This window comes from Oncorhynchus clarkii, chromosome 7 (assembly GCF_045791955.1).
Source record: "Oncorhynchus clarkii lewisi isolate Uvic-CL-2024 chromosome 7, UVic_Ocla_1.0, whole genome shotgun sequence".
In the NCBI taxonomy this organism is placed as follows: domain Eukaryota; kingdom Metazoa; phylum Chordata; class Actinopteri; order Salmoniformes; family Salmonidae; genus Oncorhynchus; species Oncorhynchus clarkii.
This window is the reverse complement of record NC_092153.1, coordinates 83,071,760-83,095,149: the sequence shown is the minus strand read 5'-3', so window position 1 is coordinate 83,095,149 and position 23,390 is coordinate 83,071,760.

Sequence of the window (23,390 nt, the reverse complement as noted above, 5' to 3'; positions counted from 1 at the left end):
CTACACCACCACCACCACACGCCTACACCACCACCACCACACGCCTACACCACCACCACCACACGCCTACATCACCGCCACCACACGCCTACACCACCACCACCACACGCCTACACCACCACCACCACACGCCTACACCACCACCACCACACGCCTACACCACCACCACCACACGCCTACACCACCAGCACCACACGCCTACACCACCGCCACCACACGCCGACATCACCGCCACCACACGCCTACACCACCACCACCACACGCCTACACCACCACCACCACACGCCTACACCACCACCACCACACGCCTACACCACCGCCACCACACGCCGACATCACCGCCACCACACGCCTACACCACCACCACCACACGCCTACACCACCACCGCCACACGCCGACACCACCACCACACGTCGACACCACCCTGCACTACTTTGGACCAGGGCCCTATTCCCTGTATAGTGCACTACTTTAGACCAGAGCCCTATTCCCTATATAGTGCACTACTTTAGACCAGAGCCCTATTCCCTATATAGTGCACTACTTTAGACCAGAGCCCTATTTCCTATATAGTGCACTACTTTAGACCAGAGCCCTATTCCCTGTATAGTGCACTACTTTAGACCAGAGCCCTATTCCCTATATAGTGCACTACTTTAGACCAGAGCCTATTCCCTATATAGTGCACTACTTTAGACCAGAGCCCTATTCCCTGTATAGTGCACTACTTTAGACCAGAGCCCTATTCCCTATATAGTGCACTACTTTAGACCAGAGCCCTATTCCCTATATAGTGCACTAGTAAATTCTCCCTGCCATTTCCATCTGCGTGCGAAATGACAGACAACATCATCGGTGGGATCGTTACCCACAAATTACGTTTAAAAGCCGAACATCAAGAAGTCCTCAGAGATCTGAAATGATCACCACTCTCTGTAATTATACTGATGGTGTTATCAGGTGACCACCGATGTAGTGCACTACTTTAGACCAAAGCCCTATTCCCTATATAGTGCACTACTTTAGACTCTCTGTAATTATACGGATGGTGTTATCAGGTGACCACCGATGTAGTGCACTACTTTAGACCAGGGCCCTATTCCCTATATAGTGCACTACTTTAGACTCTCTGTAATTATACGGATGGTGTTATCAGGTGACCACCGATGTAGTGCACTACTTTAGACCAGGACCCTATTCCCTATATAGTGCACTACTTTAGACTCTCCGTAATTATACGGATGGTGCTATCAGGTGACCACCGATGTTTTCCTAACTGTTTCTGTCCCAAATGGCACCCTATTCCCTACATAGGACTCTCTCAACTTTCAATGGCTTAAATATGTTGTACTCTGCAAGGCACGTTCTGTATTTTTGTGTTTAAATGTTTTATTTAACCTTTATTTAAGTTGGCAAGTCAGTTAAGAACAAATTATTATCTACAGTGACGGCCTAAAAAAAAGGAAAAACGGCCTCCTCCTAAAAATACAATATAAATCAAATCTAAATATAGGACAAAACACACATCACCACAAGAGAGACAACACAACACTACATAAAGAGAGACACAACACAACACTACATAAAGAGAGACCTAAGACAACACAACACTACATAAAGAGAGACAACACAACACTACATAAAGAGAGACAACACAACACTACATAAAGAGAGACCTGAGACAACACTACATAAAGAGAGACAACACAACACTACATAAAGAGAGACAACACTACATAAAGAGAGACCTGAGACAACACAACACTACATAAAGAGAGACCTGAGACAACACAACACTACATAAAGAGAGACCTGAGACAACACAACACTACATAAAGAGAGACCTGAGACAACACTACATAAAGAGAGACCTAAGACAACACAACACTACATAAAGAGAGACCTGAGACACCACAACACTACATAAAGAGAGACAACACAACACTACATAAAGAGAGACCTGAGACAACACAACACTACATAAAGAGAGACCTGAGACAACACAACACTACATAAAGAGACAACACAACACTACATAAAGAGAGACCTGAGACAACACAACACTACATAAAGAGAGACCTAAGACAACACAACACTACATAAAGAGACAACACAACACTACATAAAGAGAGACCTAAGACAACACAACACTACATAAAGAGAGACAACACAACACTACATAAAGAGACAACACTACATAAAGAGAGACCTAAGACACCACTACACTACATAAAGAGAGACCTAAGACAACACAACACTACATAAAGAGACAACACAACACTACATAAAGAGACAACACAACACTACATAAAGAGAGACCTGAGACAACACAACACTACATAAAGAGAGACCTAAGACAACACAACACTACATAAAGAGAGACAACACAACACTACATAAAGAGAGACCTAAGACAACACAACACTACATAAAGAGAGACAACACAACACTACATAAAGAGAGACCTAAGACAACACTACACTACATAAAGAGAGACAACACAACACTACATAAAGAGAGACCTGAGACAACAACATGGCAAGGCAGCAACACATGACAACAGTATGGTAGCAACACAACATGGCAACAACATGGTAGCAACACAACATGACAACACAACATGGTAGCAACACAACATGGCAACAACATGGTAGCAGCACAAAACATGGTACAAACATTGTTGGGCACAGACAACAGCACAAAGGGCAAGAAGGTAGAGACAACAATACATCACAACAAAGCAGCCACAACTGTCAGTAAAAGTGTCCATGATTGAGTCTTTGAATGAAGAGATTGAGATAAAACTGTCCAGTTTGAGTGTTTGTTGCAGCTCGTTCCAGTCGCTAGCTGAAGCGAACTGAAAAGAGGAGCGACCAGGGATGTGTGTGCTTTGGGGACTTTTAACAGAATGTGACTGGCAGAACGGATGTTGTATGTGGAGGATGAGGGCTGCAGTAGATATCTCAGATAGGGGGGAGTGAGGCCTAAGAGGGTTTTATAAATAAGCACCAACCAGTGGGTCTTGCGACGGGTATACAGAGATGATCAGTTTACAGAGGAGTATAGTGTGCAGTGATGTGTCCTACAAGGAGCATTGGTGGAAAATCTGATGGCCGAATGGTAAAGAACATCTAGCCGCTTGAGAGCACCCTTACCTGCTGATCTATAAATTATGTCTCCGTAATCTAGCATGGGTAGGATGGTCATCTGAATCAGGGTTAGTTTGGCAGCTGGGGTGGAAGAGGAGCGATTACGATAGAGGAAACCAAGTCTAGATTTAACTTTAGCCTGCAGCTTTGATATGTGCTGAGAGAAGGACAGTGTACCGTCTAGCCATACTCCCAAGTACTTGTATGAGGTGACTACCTCAAGCTCTAAACCCTCAGAGGTAGTAGACACACCTGTAGGGGAGAGGGGCATTCTTCTTACCAAACCACATGACCTTAGTTTTGGAGATGTTCAGAGCAAGGTTAAGGGGCAGAGAAAGCCTGTTTGAACACTAGGAAAGCTTTGTTGTCGAGCGTTTAACATAAAATCTAAGCCTACCAATCTCAATGATGTTCTATAATGATATGATAATTATTCTGAATACACAAATAAACAAAATACTTAAAAAAAACAATATCCACTCAATCTCAAAAGAAAACACCACCCCGAACCATAACTGCAGCAACAGAGATATGGTATGGCCCAGCCATTTTAATAATGGAGTGTTGGGCCGTCTGTAGATAATGGAGTGTTGGGCCGTCTCTAGATTATGGAGTGTTGGGCCGTCTCTAGATTAAGGAGTTTTGGGCCGTCTGTAGATAATGGAGTGTTGGGCCGTCTGTAGATTATGGAGTGTTGGGCCGTCTCTAGATTATGGAGTGTTGGGCCGTCTGTAGATTATAGAGTGTTGGGCCGTCTGTAGATAATGGAGTGTTGGGCCGTCTCTAGATTAAGGAGTTTTGGGCCGTCTGTAGATTATAGAGTGTTGGGCCGTCTGTAGATAATGGAGTGTTGGGCCGTCTGTAGATTAAGGAGTTTTGGGCCGTCTGTAGATTATAGAGTGTTGGGCCGTCTGTAGATAATGGAGTGTTGGGCCGTCTCTAGATTAAGGAGTTTTGGGCCGTCTGTAGATAATGGAGTGTTGGGCCGTCTGTAGATTATGGAGTGTTGGGCCGTCTCTAGATTATGGAGTGTTGGGCCGTCTGTAGATTAAGGAGTGTTGGGCCGTCTGTAGATAATGGAGTGTTGGGCCGTCTGTAGATTAAGGAGTTTTGGGCCGTCTGTAGATTATGGAGTGTTGGGCCGTCTGTAGATTAAGGAGTGTTGGGCCGTCTGTAGATTATGGAGTGTTGGGCCGTCTGTAGATTATGGAGTGTTGGGCCGTCTGTAGATTATGGAGTGTTGGGCCGTCTCTAGATTATGGAGTGTTGGGCCGTCTCTAGATTAAGGAGTGTTGGGCCGTCTCTAGATTAAGGAGTTTTGGGCCGTCTGTAGATAATGGAGTGTTGGGAAGTCTGTAGATTATAGAGTGTTGGGCCGTCTGTAGATTATGGAGTGTTGGGCCGTCTCTAGATTATGGAGTGTTGGGCCGTCTCTAGATTATGGAGTGTTGGGCCGTCTGTAGATTATAGAGTGTTGGGCCGTCTGTAGATAATGGAGTGTTGGGCCGTCTCTAGATTATGGAGTGTTGGGCCGTCTGTAGATTATAGAGTGTTGGGCCGTCTGTAGATAATGGAGTGTTGGGCCGTCTCTAGATTAAGGAGTTTTGGGCCGTCTGTAGATAATGGAGTGTTGGGAAGTCTGTAGATTATAGAGTGTTGGGCCGTCTGTAGATAATGGAGTGTTGGGCCGTCTCTAGATTAAGGAGTTTTGGGCCGTCTGTAGATAATGGAGTGTTAGGCCGTCTGTAGATTATGGAGTGTTGGGCCGTCTCTAGATTATGGAGTGTTGGGCCGTCTGTAGATAATGGAGTGTTGGGCCGTCTGTAGATTAAGGAGTTTTGGGCCGTCTGTAGATTATGGAGTGTTGGGCCGTCTGTAGATTAAGGAGTGTTGGGCCGTCTGTAGATAATGGAGTGTTGGGCCGTCTCTAGATTATGGAGTGTTGGGCCGTCTGTAGATTATGGAGTGTTGGGCCGTCTGTAGATTAAGGAGTTTTGGGCCGTCTGTAGATTAAGGAGTGTTGGGCCGTCTGTAGATTATGGAGTGTTGGGCCGTCTGTAGATTATGGAGTGTTGGGCCGTCTCTAGATTATGGAGTGTTGGGCCGTCTGTAGATTATGGAGTGTTGGGCCGTCTGTAGATAATGGAGTGTTGGGCCGTCTGTAGATTATGGAGTGTTGGGCTGTCTGTAGATAATGGAGTTTTGGGCCGTCTGTAGATTAAGGAGTGTTGGGCCGTCTGTAGATAATGGAGTTTTGGGCCGTCTGTAGATTAAGGAGTTTTGGGCCGTCTGTAGATAATGGAGTGTTGGGCCGTCTGTAGATTAAGGAGTGTTGGGCCGTCTGTAGATAATGGAGTGTTGGGCCGTCTGTAGATAATGGAGTTTTGGGCCGTCTGTAGATTAAGGAGTTTTGGGCCGTCTGTAGATAATGGAGTGTTGGGCCGTCTGTAGATAATGGAGTGTTGGGCCGTCTCTAGATTATGGAGTGTTTGGATTGATTAATTAAGGCATATTTTTAAGTTTAGGAATTCATTCCGAGATTTTGGTTAATTTCAGGCATTACGTTTAACCTTAGGCATATATTTATTTCCGAGTGTTAAGGTTTGGGATAGGGTAAACAAAGAGAAAGCGTGTACCTAGCACTGGGAGTGAATTTGCGATCCTCGTAGTTTAATTAAGGCCATCCTCAAACCCCTTCCCTGACACCTTCGTCATGAGCCTACTAGATGGCATTAACCGCTTGCGTTGCCCCCTAGTGGACAGTGGGGGACATTTCCATGCATATAAAAATGACAACCCGTGTCATAATTTTACCATTTCAAATATGACGAAAATACTCCGGAATCCACTAGAGTTGGCCTGTAAATTATAGACACGTAGGTTAGATATGGAAAAGTAACTCTGTTCAGAAGGAGAGTCTATGAGCTAGCCACACTTAAATGGAGAGAAGTTTGGGACAAGTATCCTGATTTTCCCCTGTGCTAACAATACCGATATTTACTCTGTGACTGTCTAGATGAGTACACATTTGACCAAAGTATCGTGTCATTTATTGCTCAAGGCATGAGACATGACGAGAGAGAGCACTGACAGGACATAAACAGGCTATGAGTAAGATCAGGCTAGGGTATGAATCCCAAACGGCACCCTATTCCCTATATAGTGCACTACTTAGCACCCTATTCCCCATATAGTGCACTAGGGCCCTTGTCAAAAGTAGTGCACTTATGTAGGGAATAGGGTGCCGTTTTGGGATACACACCGGGTCTCAAGAAGCAGAGAACGGAGGGAAACAAACACAGTGTTCTCATTAGTTCACTGCAGTAGACCATGGCTAAAGCAAAGAGTTAGTCCTGTATTTCGGTCATTTTCTACCATCATTACATTTCCCTGAGATGTCTGTGGCACGTATCTCTCTCTCTGTGTGTCTCCATCTTGCTCTTAAAAAGAGAAAATAAACAAACTCATTATTCATTGTGTTCCCAAATTAAATGTTTTTTATTTTTTTTTATTCCATGTTTCACTTTATTCTCATTCTAATAAAGTGTATTTTCCCCTTCAATAATCCCCATTGGTTCAGGTTAGGATGAAACGCTGTGGGAGAACCGGAGATACAACCCAACCTTCACCTTTCCATCCCCCAGCCAGTCTTCCTCCCAACACCATCCAGCCATTCTCCATTCTTCCTCCCTGGCCAGGGGAAATGGGTGTCACAAACAGTTATGCGTGACACTGGCAGCCAGCCACACACAGCCAAAAGCAGAGAATGCAGTAGATGTTCATTGGTAAAGCAGTCAGAGCAAGGCAGAGAGAGAGAGAGAGAGAGACACACTACTCTATGCTATGGGTGGATGTGTGTTCATTGGTAAGTTGGTCAGGTAGGCAGCAGGCAGCAGGCTCTTCTAGAAGAGCCTCAGTACTCAGTCTCCTGTTTCTCTGAATGGCCGAGAGACAGACCAGCGTGTCCGTTGCCTGGCGACCAGCTAAAGTAGTCCGGGGCCACTTGTATAGAGAGGGGGAACACAGGCAAAACACACAGGCGAAACACACAGGCGAAACACACAGGCAAAACACACAGGCGAAAAACACAGGCAAAACACACAGGAAAAACACACAGGAAAAACACACAGGGGAACACACAGGGAAAACACACAGGGAAAACACACAGGCAAAACACACAGGGGAACACACAGGGGAACACACAGGCGAAACACACAGGCGAAACACACAGGCAAAACACACAGGGGAACCCTCAGGGGAACACACAGGCGAAACACACAGGCGAAACACACAGGCGAAACACACAGGCAAAACACACAGGCAAAACACACAGGCAAAACACACAGGCAAAACACACAGGGGAACACACAGGGAAAACACTCAGAAAACACACAGGCAAAACACTCAGAAAACACACAGGCAAAACACACAGGGAAAACACACAGGGGAACACACAGGGAAAACACTCAGAAAACACACAGGCAAAACACACAGGGAAAACACACAGGGGAACACACAGGGAAAACACTCAGAAAACACACAGGCAAAACACTCCGAAAACACACAGGCAAAACACACAGGCAAAACACTCCGAAAACACACAGGGAAAACACAGGAAAAACACACAGGGAAAACACAGGAAAAACACACAGGGAAACACACAGGAAAACACAGGGAAACACACAGGGAAAACACACAGGGAAACACACAGGAAACACACAGGGAAAACACACAGGCAAAAACAACCCCCGAAAACACACAGGGGAAACACACAGGGAAACACACAGGGAAACATACAGGGAAACACAGGGAAACACAGGGAAAACACACAGAAAAACACACAGGGAAACACACAGGGAAACACACAGGGAAAACACACAGGGAAAACACACAGGGAAAACACTCTGAAAACACACAGGGAAACACACAGGGAAACACACAGGGAAACACACAGGGAAACACACAGGGAAATACACAGGGAAACACACAGGGAAAACATTCTGAAAACACACAGGGAAACACACAGGGAAACACACAGGGAAAACACACAGGGAAACACACAGGGAAAACACTCTGAAAACACACAGGGAAACACACAGGGAAACACACAGGGAAAACACACAGGGAAAACACACAGGGAAACACACAGGAAAAAACACTCTGAAAACACACAGGGAAACACACAGGGAAAACACACAGGGAAAACACACAGGGAAACACACAGGGAAACACACAGGGGAAACACACAGGGAAAACACACAGGGAAAACACACAGGGAAACACACAGGGAAACACACAGGGGAAACACACAGGGAAAACACACAGGGAAAACACACAGGGAAACACACAGGGAAACACACAGGGAAAACACACAGGGAAACACAGGGAAAACACACAGGGAAACACACAGGGAAACACACAGGGAAAACACATAGGGAAAACACACAGGGAAAACACACAGGGAAAACACACAGAGAAAACACACAGGGAAACACACAGGGAAACACACAGGGAAAACACACAGGGAAAACACAGAGGTGCCTCTACTCACAGCACAACCCACAAAGGTAATCTATTGGAGAATACGGATATGTTACCCAGCAAGAAAACCAAAAACTTGTTGCTCAAATAGAAGGGGGAACTAACAAAGAGTCACTGACAACAACCAGAACTAAACAGGAGGGGTTCTGAAAGACACTCATGGGGGTGTCCACTGAAAGTTGACTAGCAACAACTGGGACCTAAAAGACACACATCATGAGACCCACTAAATCTGCCCACTAAGAGGCAAACAAAAGAGAAACCCACCCCAAAGTTAGACAGGAAGTTAACCAAAGAATGGAGCAAAATGAAAACAGGGAAGATCAGATAAAGGAATGTTTGTCTAGAAATGAAAATAGGGAGAGACTAAAGGAGTTAACCCTTCACATCTCAGTAACACATATCGACTAACGAGGTGACTAACCAGCACAGGAGTAACACATAGTGACTAACGAGGTGGCCAACCAGCACAGGAGTAACACATAGTGACTAACGAGGTGACCAACCAGCACAGGAGTAACACATAGTGACTAACGAGGTGACCAACCAGCACAGGAGTAACACATAGTGACTAACGAGGTGACCAACCAGCACAAGAATAACACATACTGACTAACGAGGTGACCAACCAGCACAGGAGTAACACATACTGACTAACGAGGTGACCAACCAGCACAGGAATAACACATAGTGACTAACGAGGTGACCAACCAGCACAGGAGTAACACATAGTGACTAACGAGGTGACCAACCAGCACAGGAGTAATACATACTAGCTAACGAGGTGACCAACCAGCACAGGAGTAACAAATACCGACTAACGAGGTGACCAACCAGACCAAGTGTAATACATACTGACTAACGAGGTGACCAACCAGCACATGAGTTACACATACTGACTAACGAGGTGACCAACCAGCACAGGAGTAACACATACTGACTAACGAGGTGACCAACCAGCACATGAGTAACACATACTGACTAACGAGATGAGCAACCAGCACAGGAGTTATATATACCGACTAACGAGGTGACCAACCAGCACATGAGTAACACATACTGACTAACGAGGTAACCAACCAGCACAGTAGTAGCACATACTGACTAACGAGGTGACCAACCAGCACAGGAGTAACACATACTGACTAACGAGGTGACCAACCAGCACAGTAGTAACACATATTGACTAACGAGGTGACCAACCAGCACAGGAGTAACACATACTGACTAACAAGGTGACCAACCAGCACAGGAGTAACACATACTGACTAACGAGGTGACCAACCAGCACAGTAGTAACACATATTGACTAACGAGGTGACCAACCAGCACAGGTGTAACACATACTGACTAACGAGGTGACCAACCAACACAGGAGTAACACATACTGACTAACGAGGTGACCAACCAGCACAGGAGTAACACAGACCGACTAACGAGGTGACCAACCAGCACAGGAGTACCACATAGTGACTAACGAGGTGACCAACCAACACAGGAGTAACACATACCGACTAACGAGGTGACCAACCAGCACAGTAGTAACACATATTGACTAACGAGGTGACCAACCAGCACAGGTGTAACACATACTGACTAACGAGGTGACCAACCAACACAGGAGTAACACATACTGACTAACGAGGTGACCAACCAGCACAGGAGTAACACAGACCGACTAACGAGGTGACCAACCAGCACAGGAGTACCACATAGTGACTAACGAGGTGACCAACCAACACAGGAGTAACACATACCGACTAACGAGGTGACCAACCAACACAGCCCTACCACATTCACAGATTTCACAGCACACTGTGTTCCCCCAGCTATTGTGAGGTTGTGTTGGTCCATCTATCTTTCTCTGTCTAGCTGTGGTAGGACTATGTTATTCTCTGTCTGTCTAGCTGTGGTAGGACTATGTTATTCTCTCTCTGTCTAGCTGTGGTAGAGCTGTGTTGGTCTCTCTCTCTGTCTAGCTGTGGTACGGCTGTGTTGATCTCTCTCTCTGTCTAGCTGTGGTAGGGCTGTGTTGGTCTCTCTCTGTTTTGCTGTGGTAGAGCTGTGTTGGTCTCTCTCTCTGTCTAGCTCTGGTACGGCTGTGTTGGTCTCTCTCTCTGTCTAGCTGTGGTAGGACTGTGTTGGTCTCTCTCTCTGTCTAGCTGTGGTAGGACTGTGTTGGTCTCTCTCTCTGTCTAGCTGTGTCAGGGCTGTGTTGGTCTCTCTCTCTCTCTGTCTAGCTGTGGTAGGGCTGTGTTGGTCTCTTTCTCTCTGTCTAGCTGTGGTAGACCTGTGTTGGTCTCTCTCCGGTCCAGTTGTAACTCCTTTCGACATGTACTATGCCAGCCCTACGTAGGATGTGTTGATCTTTGTCTGGACCAGGCAGCACCTGCAGCGCCTGGTTCCCCCACCAGTCAGAATAATGAAGGCTGTAAGACAGACCAGCAGTCAGGCCTAATATTCACCGCTAATAGCTTTTCCACCCTCATCCACCCTCCGCCTCCCCTCAGCCTCCCCTCAGCCTCCCCTCAACCACCTCTCAGCCTCCCCTCAGCCACCTCTCAGCCTCCCTAACACTCTCAGCCTCCCCTCAACCACCTCTCAGCCTCCCTAACACTCAGCCTCCCCTCAGCCTCCCCTCAGCCTTCCTAACACTCTCAGCCTCATTTCAGCCTCCCCTCAGCCTCCTCTCAGCCTCCCTAACACACGCAGTCTCATTTCAGCCTCCCCTCAGCCTCCTCTCAGCCTCCCTAACACTCTCAGCCTAATTTCAGCCTCCCTAACACTCTCAGACTCATTTCAGCCTCCCTTCAGCCTCCCTAACCCCCCCTCAACCCCCCCACAGCCTCCCCTCAGCCTCCCTAACACTCTCAGACTCATTTCAGCCTCCCTTCAGCCTCCCTAGCCTCCCCTCAACCTCTCCACAGCCTCCCCTCAACCTCCCTAACACTCTCAGACTCATTTCAGCCTGCCTTCAGCCTCCCCTCAACCTCCCCTCAGCCTCCCCTCAGCCTCCCTAACACTCTCAGACTCATTTCAGCCTCCCTTCAGCCTCCCTAGCCTCCCCTCAACCTCCCCACAGCCTCCCCTCAACCTCCCTAACACTCTCAGACTCATTTCAGCCTGCCTTCAGCCTCCCCTCAACCTCCCCTCAGCCTCCCCCAGCCTCCCTAACACTCTCAGCCTCATTTCAGACTCATTTCAGCCTCCCTTCAGCCTCCCTAATCTCCCCTCAGCCACCCCTCAGCCACCCCAGCATCCCTCAGCCACCCTGAGTGGAGAAAGCGTCAACAAATTGCTGTAATGCAAGTGGTATTATTTGCAGATGTGTTGCTAGGCAACAGCAAGGTAGGTATGGCCATGTGACTCCCCTTTCTGCTATTCCGACTACAGATGCCGTAAACTCTCCAAATCAGGATGGTTCGTACGAGGCCAGAATATAACTTGTCGTGGTATTCAAGATTTGTAAAAGGGCTTTAAAGTTTGTCATTTCCACTTTTAAATTCCAGACCTGATTTTCCCGAACTAATGTATCATCCTCTAAAAAAAAATGTTTTTCCATTCATTATAAGGGAAATAATAATTCACATTTCCGGGTTATTTCTGCAGGATTATTTCCGTGCTGTGAGAAATTGGGTCAAATTAAGATACGGCATCTGTACACAGTCTCTCTTTGAACTCTGCTGACTGTAGTCTACACGTCCCAGCTGTAAGGGGCTTACTTATGTGGCTGTAGTCTACACGTCCCAGCTGTAAGGGGCTTCCTTATGTGGCTGTAGTCTACACGTCCCAGCTGTAAGGGGCTTCCTTATGTGGCTGTAGTCTACACGTCCCAGCTGTAAGGGGCTTCCTTATGTGGCTGTAGTCTACACGTCCCAGCTGTAAGGGGCTTCCTTATGTGGCTGTAGTCTACACGTCCCAGCTGTAAAGGGCTTCCTTATGTGGCTGTAGTCTACACGTCCCAGCTGTAAGGGGCTTCCTTATGTGGCTGTAGTCTACACGTCCCAGCTGTAAGGGGCTTCCTTATGTGACTGTAGTCTACACGTCCCAGCTGTAAGGGGCTTCCTTATGTGGCTGTAGTCTACACGTCCCAGCTGTAAGGGGCTTCCTTATGTGGCTGTAGTCTACACGTCCCAGCTGTAAGGGGCTTCCTTATGTGGCTGTAGTCTACACGTCCCAGCTGTAAGGGGCTTCCTTATGTGACTGTAGTCTACACGTCCCAGCTGTAAGGGGCTTCCTTATGTGGCTGTAGTCTACACGTCCCAGCTGTAAGGGGCTTCCTTATGTGACTGTAGTCTACACGTCCCAGCTGTAAGGGGCTTCCTTATGTGACTGTAGTCTACACGTCCCAGCTGTAAGGGGATTCCTTATGTGGCTGTAGTCTACACGTCCCAGCTGTAAGGGGCTTCCTTATGTGACTGTAGTCTACACGTCCCAGCTGTAAGGGGCTTCCTTATGTGGCTGTAGTCTACACGTCCCAGCTGTAAAGGGCTTCCTTATGTGGCTGTAGTCTACACGTCCCAGCTGTAAGGGGCTTACTTATGTGGCTGTAGTCTACACGTCCCAGCTGTAAGGGGCTTCCTTATGTGACTGTAGTCTACACGTCCCAGCTGTAAGGGGCTTCCTTATGTGGCTGTAGTCTACACGTCCCAGCTGTAAAGGGCTTCCTTATGTGGCTGTAGTCTACACGTCCCAGCTGTAAGGGGCTTCCTTATGTGGCTGTAGTCTACACGTCCCAGCTGTAAGGGGCTTCCTTATGTGACTGTAGTCTACACGTCCCAGCTGTAAGGGGCTTCCTTATGTGGCTGTAGTCTACACGTCCCAGCTGTAAGGGGCTTCCTTATGTGGCTGTAGTCTACACGTCCCAGCTGTAAGGGGCTTCCTTATGTGGCTGTAGTCTACACGTCCCAGCTGTAAGGGGCTTCCTTATGTGGCTGTAGTCTACACGTCCCAGCTGTAAGGGGCTTCCTTATGTGGCTGTAGTCTACACGTCCCAGCTGTAAAGGGCTTCCTTATGTGGCTGTAGTCTACACGTCCCAGCTGTAAGGGGCTTCCTTATGTGGCTGTAGCAGTAGTTGATGTGATCTCTACTGCCTCTATCGCAGCAGGTTCATTAACTTTAAGGGAATCTCCACGAAGGCCTCCGGGTTTAATGTGAATTCTGTTAAATGCTTATTTGAAGCCCTTTTCCTGTAGTCAATTACCAAAAGCTCCGTCTTTTGGCCTCGTGGAAGGAATGTTCTTAATATTCTTCATAATTTCATAATTAATCAAGATTCATTTTTGGGGGGGGGAAACGGACAAATCCGGTGTTTCTATGTCAAACTGTTTTGTTATATTCCAGTCTTCTTCGATGTATATAAAGTCTAATATTGGAATGAAAATTCTAAATGCAATGCATTTCAACTCTATATCTGACATGGTACACGGTGTCTTCTTTAATTTAAGAATACCAAGATACACTCTGTGTTTTCGCTGATTTAGCCCACTGCGGTAAAAAGTTAAAATGCTTTGTATTGTTTTGAATCAAAGTCAGACAGACAGACAGACAGACAGACAGACAGACAGACAGGTCCCAGGATTTCAACAAGGTATTATTGTACCATTACTATTTATTACTAAGTTATTATTACTATTATTATTATTATTAGTTATTAGTTAGTTATTATTATTGTACCACACAAGTGTTACAGAATTTATTTATCAAAACAATTCATTAATTTATCTGATGACTGTATGGAGATTGGTCTTTATTGAAGTTCTAGGTATTCATTATATAATATTATAGTTACCCTTGGATACATATTGACTGTGTATCAAACCTCCTCATCATTTGTTATAGAAGGTTTATTTCCTTGTTCAAATCTGACAGATTTCCATCCCAAGTCTCTTGTTAAAGTCCTGTAAAAAAAAAATATATATATATATATATACAACGATTCCCACACTATCTACCTCTTGACAGCAAACTGTACTGTCACTGAGTGTAAATGACAATCTCTCTCTGAATTAAACAACCGCTTTCCCCATAGTGACAGGGTTAGGGAAGGGCTGTCTATACAGACCGGAGAGAGGTGGCTCAAAAGGCCAGGGTACGGTCAGGTTAACACATCTCTCTATCGCTCTCTCTCTCTCTGTCTGTCTGTCTGTCTGTTTCTCTGTCTGTCTGTCTGTCTCTCTCTCTCTCTCTCTCTGTCTCTCTCTCTCTCTATCTCTCTCTCTCTCTCTCTGTCTGTCTGTCTGTCTGTTTCTCTGTCTGTCTGTCTGTCTCTCTCTCTCTCTGTGTCTGTCTGTCTGTCTGTCTGTCTGTCTGTCTGTCTGTCTCTCTCTCTCTCACTCTCTCTCTCTGATCTCTCCAGACAAGGGTTGCGTCCTAAATGGCACTCCGTTCCCTTGTTAGTGCACTACGATTAACCAGGGCTCATAGGGCTTTATTCAAAAGAGGTGCACTATATAGGGTTCTAACTGGGACATTGCGTAGATAAAACCTCTCCTCATCTTTAATCTGCTCCACGGTTACATCAGCCTCCAGTCTCCTGCTCGATTTCAGATCAAATGTTATATAGGTTTCAGAGAAGTGTTCAGCCCTTAAAATGATCTGGTTATGTGGCATCGATTTTAAAAAATAAAAATAAATAAAAAATGGACTAAGAGCATGTTCTCATTTACAGCAAACATCTGGGGAATAGTTACAGGGGAGAGAGGGGGTGAATGAGACAATTGGAAGCTGGGGGATGATTAGGTGGCCATGATGGTAGGAGGGACGGACTAGGAATGTAGAATAGGGTACCCGGGTTAACACCCCCTACTCTTAAGATGGGATCGTTAGTGACCACAGGGCCCCTCAATCACTGGCCTGAAATGGGATTTTAAGACCAGAGGAAAGAGTGCCTCCTACTGGCCCTACAACACCACTTCCAGCAGCACCTGTGGAGGGAGCGAGGGAGGGAGGGAGGGAGGGAGGGAGGGAGGGAGGGAGGGAGGGAGGGAGGGAGGGAGGGAGGGAGGGAGGGAGGGAGGGAGGGAAGTTATAACCCCCTCAGGAAGATAAAGTTTAAAACATTTGAATGCCTAGAGACCAACAACAAAAAATAAATGATTGTGTGTGTGTGTGTGTGTGTGTGTGTGTGTGTGTGTGTGTGTGTGTGTGTGTGTGTGTGTGTGTGTGTGTGTGTGTGTGTGTGTGTGTGTGTGTGAATGAATGAATGGATGTGTGTAATAATGTATGTGGATGTGTGTGTGTGTGTGATCAAGCTGTGGTGTGTGTGTGTCTGGATGTGTGTATGTGTGTCTTCACCAACGTGTGTGTGTGTGTGTGTATGTGTGTGTGTGTGTGTGTGTGTGTGTGTGTGTGTGTGTGTGTGTGTGTGTGTGTGTGTGTGTGTGAGAGAGAGAAGCAGATGGAAAACAGCTAACTCTAATTAGCCTGTTAAAGTCTGTGTGTGGAAGACGACTGCACGTGTCTGCGATCTCCTCCCTCCCCTTACCCCCTATTCACCTTCTCCGTCACTATGGTAACGGCCTGGTTGGGGTACTGAAGTGGCTGATTTGGTCGAACACCATTCATGTTCACACACACACACACACACACACACACACAAACGACGTGTAATCAGAGACACATTACTGAAATATAAATTATATTTGATTTCATACAGTAATGATTGCACACACACACACACACACAAAAAAAAAAGAGAGAGAGAGAGAGACAGAAAGAGAGAGAGAGAGACAGAGAGAGAGAATAAGTGGACTTGGCACTCCGGTACCGCTTGCCGCTAGGGTGGCTGGAATCTTTGGCAATTGGCCCTGGTGACGTACTGGGCCGTTCGCACTACCCTCTGTAGTGCCTTGTGGTCAGAGGTCAAGCAGTTGCCATATGTGATGCAGCTAGTCAGAGTCAGTTAGTCCCAGTCAGAATGCTCTCGATGGTGTAGCTGTAGAAGTTTTTCAGAATCTAAGGACCCATGCCAAATCTTTTCAGTCTCTTTAGGGGGAATAGGCATTGTGGTGCCCTCTTCACGACTATCTTGGTGTGTTTGGACCATGATAGATTGTTGGTGATGGAGACAGCAAGGAACTGATGCTGGATGGGCGGGCGGGTGCGGGCAGCGATCGGTTGAAGAGCAAGCATTTAGTTTTGCTTGCATTTAAGAGCAGTTGGAGGCCACAGAAGGAGAGCTCGCCACTACCAGCCCCGTCGATGAGAAGGGGGTCATGCTCTGTCCTCTTTTTCCTGTAGTCCACAATTATGTCCTTTCTCTTGATTTTATTTATTTATTTATTTTACCTTTATTTAAGTAGTCAAATCAGTTAAGAACAAATTCTTATTTTCAATGACGGAACAGGAACAGTGGGTTAACTTCCTTGTTCAGGGGGTGAACGATTTGTACCTTGTCAGCTCGGGGATTCGATCTTGCAACATTTCGGTTACTAGTCCAACACTCTAACCACTAGGCTACGCTGCCGCCCCAATTACGTTGAGGGAGAGGTTGTTGTCCTGGCAGCACACTGCCAGGTCTTTGACCTCCTCCCTATAGGCTGTCTTGTTGTTGTAGCTGATCAGGCCTACCACTGTTGTGTCGTCTGAAAACTTAATGATGGTGTTGGAGTCGTGTTGGAGTCGTACCTGGCCGTGCAGGCATGAGTGAAGAGGGAGTACAGGAGGGGACTGAGCACGCACCCCTGAGGGATCCAGGATGTCCAGGATCCAGTTGCAGAGGGAGGTGTTTAGTCCCAGGATCCTTAGCTTAGTGATGAACTTTGAGGTCACTATGGTGTAGAACGCTGTGCTGTAGTCAATGTATAGCATTCTCACGTAGGTGTTCCTTTTGTCCAGGTGGGAAAATACAGTGTGGAGTGCAATAGAGATTGCGTCATCTGTGGATCTGTTGGTGCGGTATGCAAATTGGAGTGGGCCTAGGGTTTCTGGGATAATGGTGTTGATGTGAGCCATGACCAGTCTTTCAATGCACTTGGCTATAGACGTGAGTGCTACGGGGCGGTAGTCATTTAGGAAGGTTAACTTGGTGTTCTAGGGCACAAGGACTATGTCTGCTTAAAACATGTTGGTATTACAGACCTGGTCAGGAACAGGTTGAAAATATCAGTGAAGACACTTAACAGTTGGTCAGCGCATGCTCGGAGTACACGTCCTGGTAATCCGTCTGGCCCTGCGGCCTTGTGAAAGTTGACATGTTTAAAGGTCTTACTCACATTGGCTATGGAGAGCGTGAACACACAGTCGTCCCGAACAGCCGGTGCTCTCATGCATGCTTCAGTGTTGCTTGCCTCAAAGAGAGCATATAAGTCATTTAGCTCGTCTGGTAGGCTCGTGTCGCTGGGCATCTTGTGGCTTTGCTTCCCTTTGTAGTCTGTAATAGTTTGCAAGCCCTGCCACATCCGACGAGCGTCAGAGCCAGTGTAGTATGATTCACTCTAGTCCTGTATTGACTCTTTGCCTGTTTGATGGTTCGTCGGAAGGCATAGTGGGATTTCTTATAAGCTTCTGGGTTAGACTCCCGCTCCTTGAAAGCGGCAGCTCTACCCTTTAGGTCAGTGCGGATGTCCCATGTAATCCATGTCTTCTGGTTTGGGTAGGTACGTACAGTCACTGTGGGGATGACGTCATCGATGCACTTATTGATGAAGCCAGTGACTGATGTGGTGTACTCCTCAATGCCATTGAAAGACGGCCTTAACATATTCCAGTCTGTGCTAGCAAAACAATCCTGTAGCTTAGCATCTAAATAATCTGACCAGTTCCGTATTGAGCGAGTCACTGGCACTTCCTGTTTAAGTTTTTGCTTGTAAGCAGGAATCAGTTATGGTCAGATTTGACAACAATTTGGGCGAGAAAGAGCTTTGTACGCGTCTCTATCTGTGGAGTAAAGGTGGCCTACGTTTTGTTCCCCTCTGGTTGCACATTTAACATGCTGTTAGAAATGAGGTAAAACTGATTTAAGTTTCCCTGCATTAAAGTCTCCGACCACTAGGAGGCGCCGCCTCTGGATGAGCTTTTTTGCTTATGGCCTTATACAGCTCATTGAGTGGGGTCTTAATGCCAGCATCGGTTTGTGGTGGTAAATAGACAGCTACGGAAAATATAGATGGAATCTCTCTTGGTAAATAGTGTGGTCTACAGCTTATCATGAGATACTCTTACCTCAGGTGAGCAAAATCTAGAGACATCCTTAATATTAGGTTTCCTGCACCAGCTGTTATTAACAAATAGACACAGACCTCCACCCCTTGTCTTACTGTTGTCCTATCTTGCTGATGCAGCGTAAACTGTATTTTATCCTTGTCGTCGTTCAGCCACGACTCTGTGAAACATAAGATATTACTGTTTTAACAGGTAAAGTATTTGAAATAGTATTTGAACCCAGGTCTGAAGAAGACCAGGCATCACAGATGCAGAAACACTGCTTGGACTCTCAAGTGCAAGGCCAGGGTACAACCACTTGGTCTGGCTACTCAGACTCATTGCTACGTAATCCCAGCCAGCTGTATGTTATCCATGTTGTCGTTCAGCCACGACTCAGTGAAACATAAGATATTACAGTTATTAATGTCCCGTTGGTAGGATAGTCTTGATTGGAACTCATCCATTTTATTATGGATCTAAAATCAAATCTAGAGTCAGCTTTCTATTCCGCAACAAAGCATCCTTCACTCATGCTGCCAAACATACCCTCGTAAAACTGACTATCCTACCGATCCTTGACTTTGGCGATGTCATCTACAAAATAGCCCCGAACACTCTGCTCAACAAACTGGATGTAGTCTATCACAGTGCCATCCGTTTTGTCACCAAAGCCCCATATACTACCCACAACTGCGACCTGTATGGTCTCGTTGGCTGGCCCTCGCTTCATATTCGTCACCAAACCCACTGGCTCCAGATCATCTGTAAGTCTTTGCTAGGTAAAGACCCGCCTTATCTCATGGTCTAATGAACAGCCCACTTCCTGAATCAGCACCTCCCTCTGGACTCCCCCCACAACAACTTGTCAAAGGTGTTCATTCCACAGATTCCACAGACTCCACAGACTCCACAGATTCCACAGACTCCACAGAAGCCACAGACTCCACAGATAATAATTGTCACTGTTTTTTTCACACACACACACACACACACACACACACACATACACACACACACACACACTCACACACACACACACGATTCTAATAATTGACCACGTCTTCAGTAGTTAATTACAGTTTGTCTGCGTTCGTCTGTTTGTTGCACTCCACTCCACTCAACTGCGTTGCCAGGGACAATTGTAGTCGTCGTCAGGGTGACAATCTATCGTCTGTAAGACAGGGAGACAAGCGGAAGAGAATAGCTGTGTGTGTGTGTATGTGTGTGTGTGTGTGTATGTGTGTATATGTGTGTGTGTGTGTGTGTGTGTGTGTGTGTGTGTGTGTGTGTGTGTGCGTGCGTGCGTGCGTGCGTGCGTGTGCGTGCGTGTGTGTGAGAGAGAAGCAGATGGAAAACAGCTAACTCTAATTAGCCTGTTAAAGTCTGTTAAATCTAGAGGAATGCAATCATCACCATCCATCACCTGTTTGTCACAACAACCAGTCCACACTGAACAGACCCTAGTATATCACTGACTGAACCAGTCCACACTGAACAGAACCTAGTATATCACTGACTGAACCAGTCCACACTGAACAGAACCTAGTATATCACTGACTGAACAGAACCTAGCTGACTGAACCAGTCCACACTGAACAGAACCTAGCTGACTGGACCAGTCTACACTGAACAGAACCTAGTATATCACTGACTGGACCAGTCCACAATGAACATAACCTAGCTGACTGGACCAGTCCACACTGAACAGAACCTAGCTGTGCTGTGCAGCCGTCTTCATTGACCTGGCTAAGGCTTTCGACTCTGTCAATCACAACATTCGTTTTTTTTTTTTTGTGTGAATTTTACCCCTTTTTCTCCCCAATTTCGTGGTATCCAATTGTTGTAGTAGCTACTATCTTGTCTCATCGCTACAACTCCCGTACGGGCTCGGGAGAGACGAACCAACCAAGCCGCACTGCTTCTTAACACAGCGCGCATCCAACCCGGAAGCCAGCCGCACCAATGCGCCGGAGGAAACACCGTGCACCTGGCCACCTTGGTTAGCGTACACTGCGCCCAGCCCGCCACAGGAGTCGCTGGTGCGCGATGAGACAAGGACACCCCTACCGACCAAGCCCTCCCTAACCCGGGCGACGCTAGGCCAATTGTGCGTCGCCCCACGGACCTCCCGGTAGAGGCCGGTTACGACAGAGCCTGGGCGCGAACCCAGGGACTGCAGTACAGCGCCCTTAACCACTGCACCACCCGGGAGGCCCCAATCACAACATTCTTATCGGCAGACTCAACTGTCTTGGTTTCTCAAATGACTGCCTCGCCTGATTCACCATCTACTTCTCTGATAGAGTTCAGTGTGTCAAACCGTAGAGGGCCTGTTGTCCGGACCTCTGGCAGCCTCTATGGGGGTGCCAAAGGGTTCAATTCTCGGGCCGATTCTCTTCTCTGCATACATCAATGATTTCGCTCTTGCTGCTGGTGATTCTCTGATTCACCTACACGCAGACGACACCATTCTGTATACATCTGGCCCTTTTTTGGACACTGTGTTAACGAACCTCCAGACGAGCTTCAATGCCATACAACTCTCCTTCAGTGGTCTCCAACTGCTCTTAAATGCAAGTAAAACTAAATGCATGCTCTTCAACCAATCGCTACCCGTACCCACCCGCCCGTCCAGCATCACTACTCTGGATGGCTCCAACTTAGAATATGTGGACAACTACAAATACCTAGGTGTCTGGTTAGACTGTAAACTCTCCTTCCAGACTCACATTAAGCATCTACAATCAAAAATTAAATCTAGAATCGACTTCCTATTTCGCAACAAAGCATCCTTCACTCATGCTGCCAAACATACCCTCGTAAAACTGACTATTCTACCGATCCTCAACTTCAGCGATGTCATTTACAAAATAGCCTCCAACACTCTACTCAACAAATTGGATGCAGTCTATCACAGTGCCATCCGTTTTGTCACCAAAGCCCCATATACTACCCACCACTGCGACCTGTAGGCTCTCGTTGGCTGGCCCTCGCTTCATATTCGTCGCCAAACCCACTGGCTCCAGGTCATCTATATATCTTTGCTAGGTAAAGCCCCGCCTTATCTCAGCTCACTGGTCACCATAGCAGCACCCACCCGTAGCACGCGCTCCAGCAAGTATGTTTCACTGGTTACCCCCAAAGCCAATTCCTCAATTGGCCACCTTTCCTTCCAGTTCTCTGCTACCAATGACTGGAAAAGTCTCTGAAGCTGGAGACTCATATCTCCCTCAATAACTTTAAGCACCAGCTGTCAGAGCAGCTCACAGATCACTGCACCTCTACATAGCCCATCTGTAAATTGCCCATCCAACTACCTCATCCCCATACTGTATTTATTTATTTTACTCCTTTGCACCTCAGTATCTCTACTTGCACATTCATCTTCTGCACATCTATCACAACAGTGTTTAATTGCTATAGTGTAATTACTTCGCCACTATGGCCTATTTATTGCCTTACCTCCCTTATCTTACCTCATTTGCACACACTCTTTATAGACTTTAGCTACTGTGTTATTGACTGTACAGTGCCTTGCGAAAGTATTCGGCCCCCTTGAACTTTGCGACCTTTTGCCACATTTCAGGCTTCAAACATAAAGATATAAAACTGTATTTTTTTGTGAAGAATCAACAACAAGTGGGACACAATCATGAAGTGGAACGACATTTATTGGATATTTCAAACTTTTTTAACAAATCAAAAACTGAAAAATTGGGCGTGCAAAATTATTCAGCCAACTTAAGTTAATAGTTTGTAGCGCCACCTTTTGCTGCGATTACAGCTGTAAGTCGCTTGGGGTATGTCTCTATCAGTTTTGCACATCGAGAGACTGACATTTTTTCCCATTCCTCCTTGCAAAACAGCTCGAGCTCAGTGAGGTTGGATGGAGAGCATTTGTGAACAGCAGTTTTCAGTTCTTTCCACAGATTCTCGATTGGATTCAGGTCTGGACTTTGACTTGGCCATTCTAACACCTGGATATGTTTATTTTTGAACCATTCCATTGTAGATTTTGCTTTATGTTTTGGATCATTGTCTTGTTGGAAGACAAATCTCCGTCCCAGTTTCAGGTCTTTTGCAGACTGCATCAGGTTTTCTTCCAGAATGGTCCTGTATTTGGCTCCATCCATCTTCCCATCAATTTTAACCATCTTCCCTGTCCCTGCTGAAGAAAAGCAGGCCCAAACCATGATGCTGCCACCACCATGTTTGACAGTGGGGATGGTGTGTTCAGCTGTGTTGCTTTTACGCCAAACATAACGTTTTGCATTGTTGCCAAAAAGTTCAATTTTGGTTTCATTGGTGTGTCTCCCAGGTGGCTTGTGGCAAACTTTAAACACTTTTTATGGATATCTTTAAGAAATGGCTTTCTTCTTGCCACTCTTCCATAAAGGCCAGATTTGTGCAATATACGACTGATTGTTGTCCTATGGACAGAGTCTCCCACCTCAGCTGTAGATCTCTGCAGTTCATCCAGAGTGATCATGGGCCTCTTGGCTGCATCTCTGATCAGTCTTCTCCTTGTATGAGCTGAAAGTTTAGAGGGACG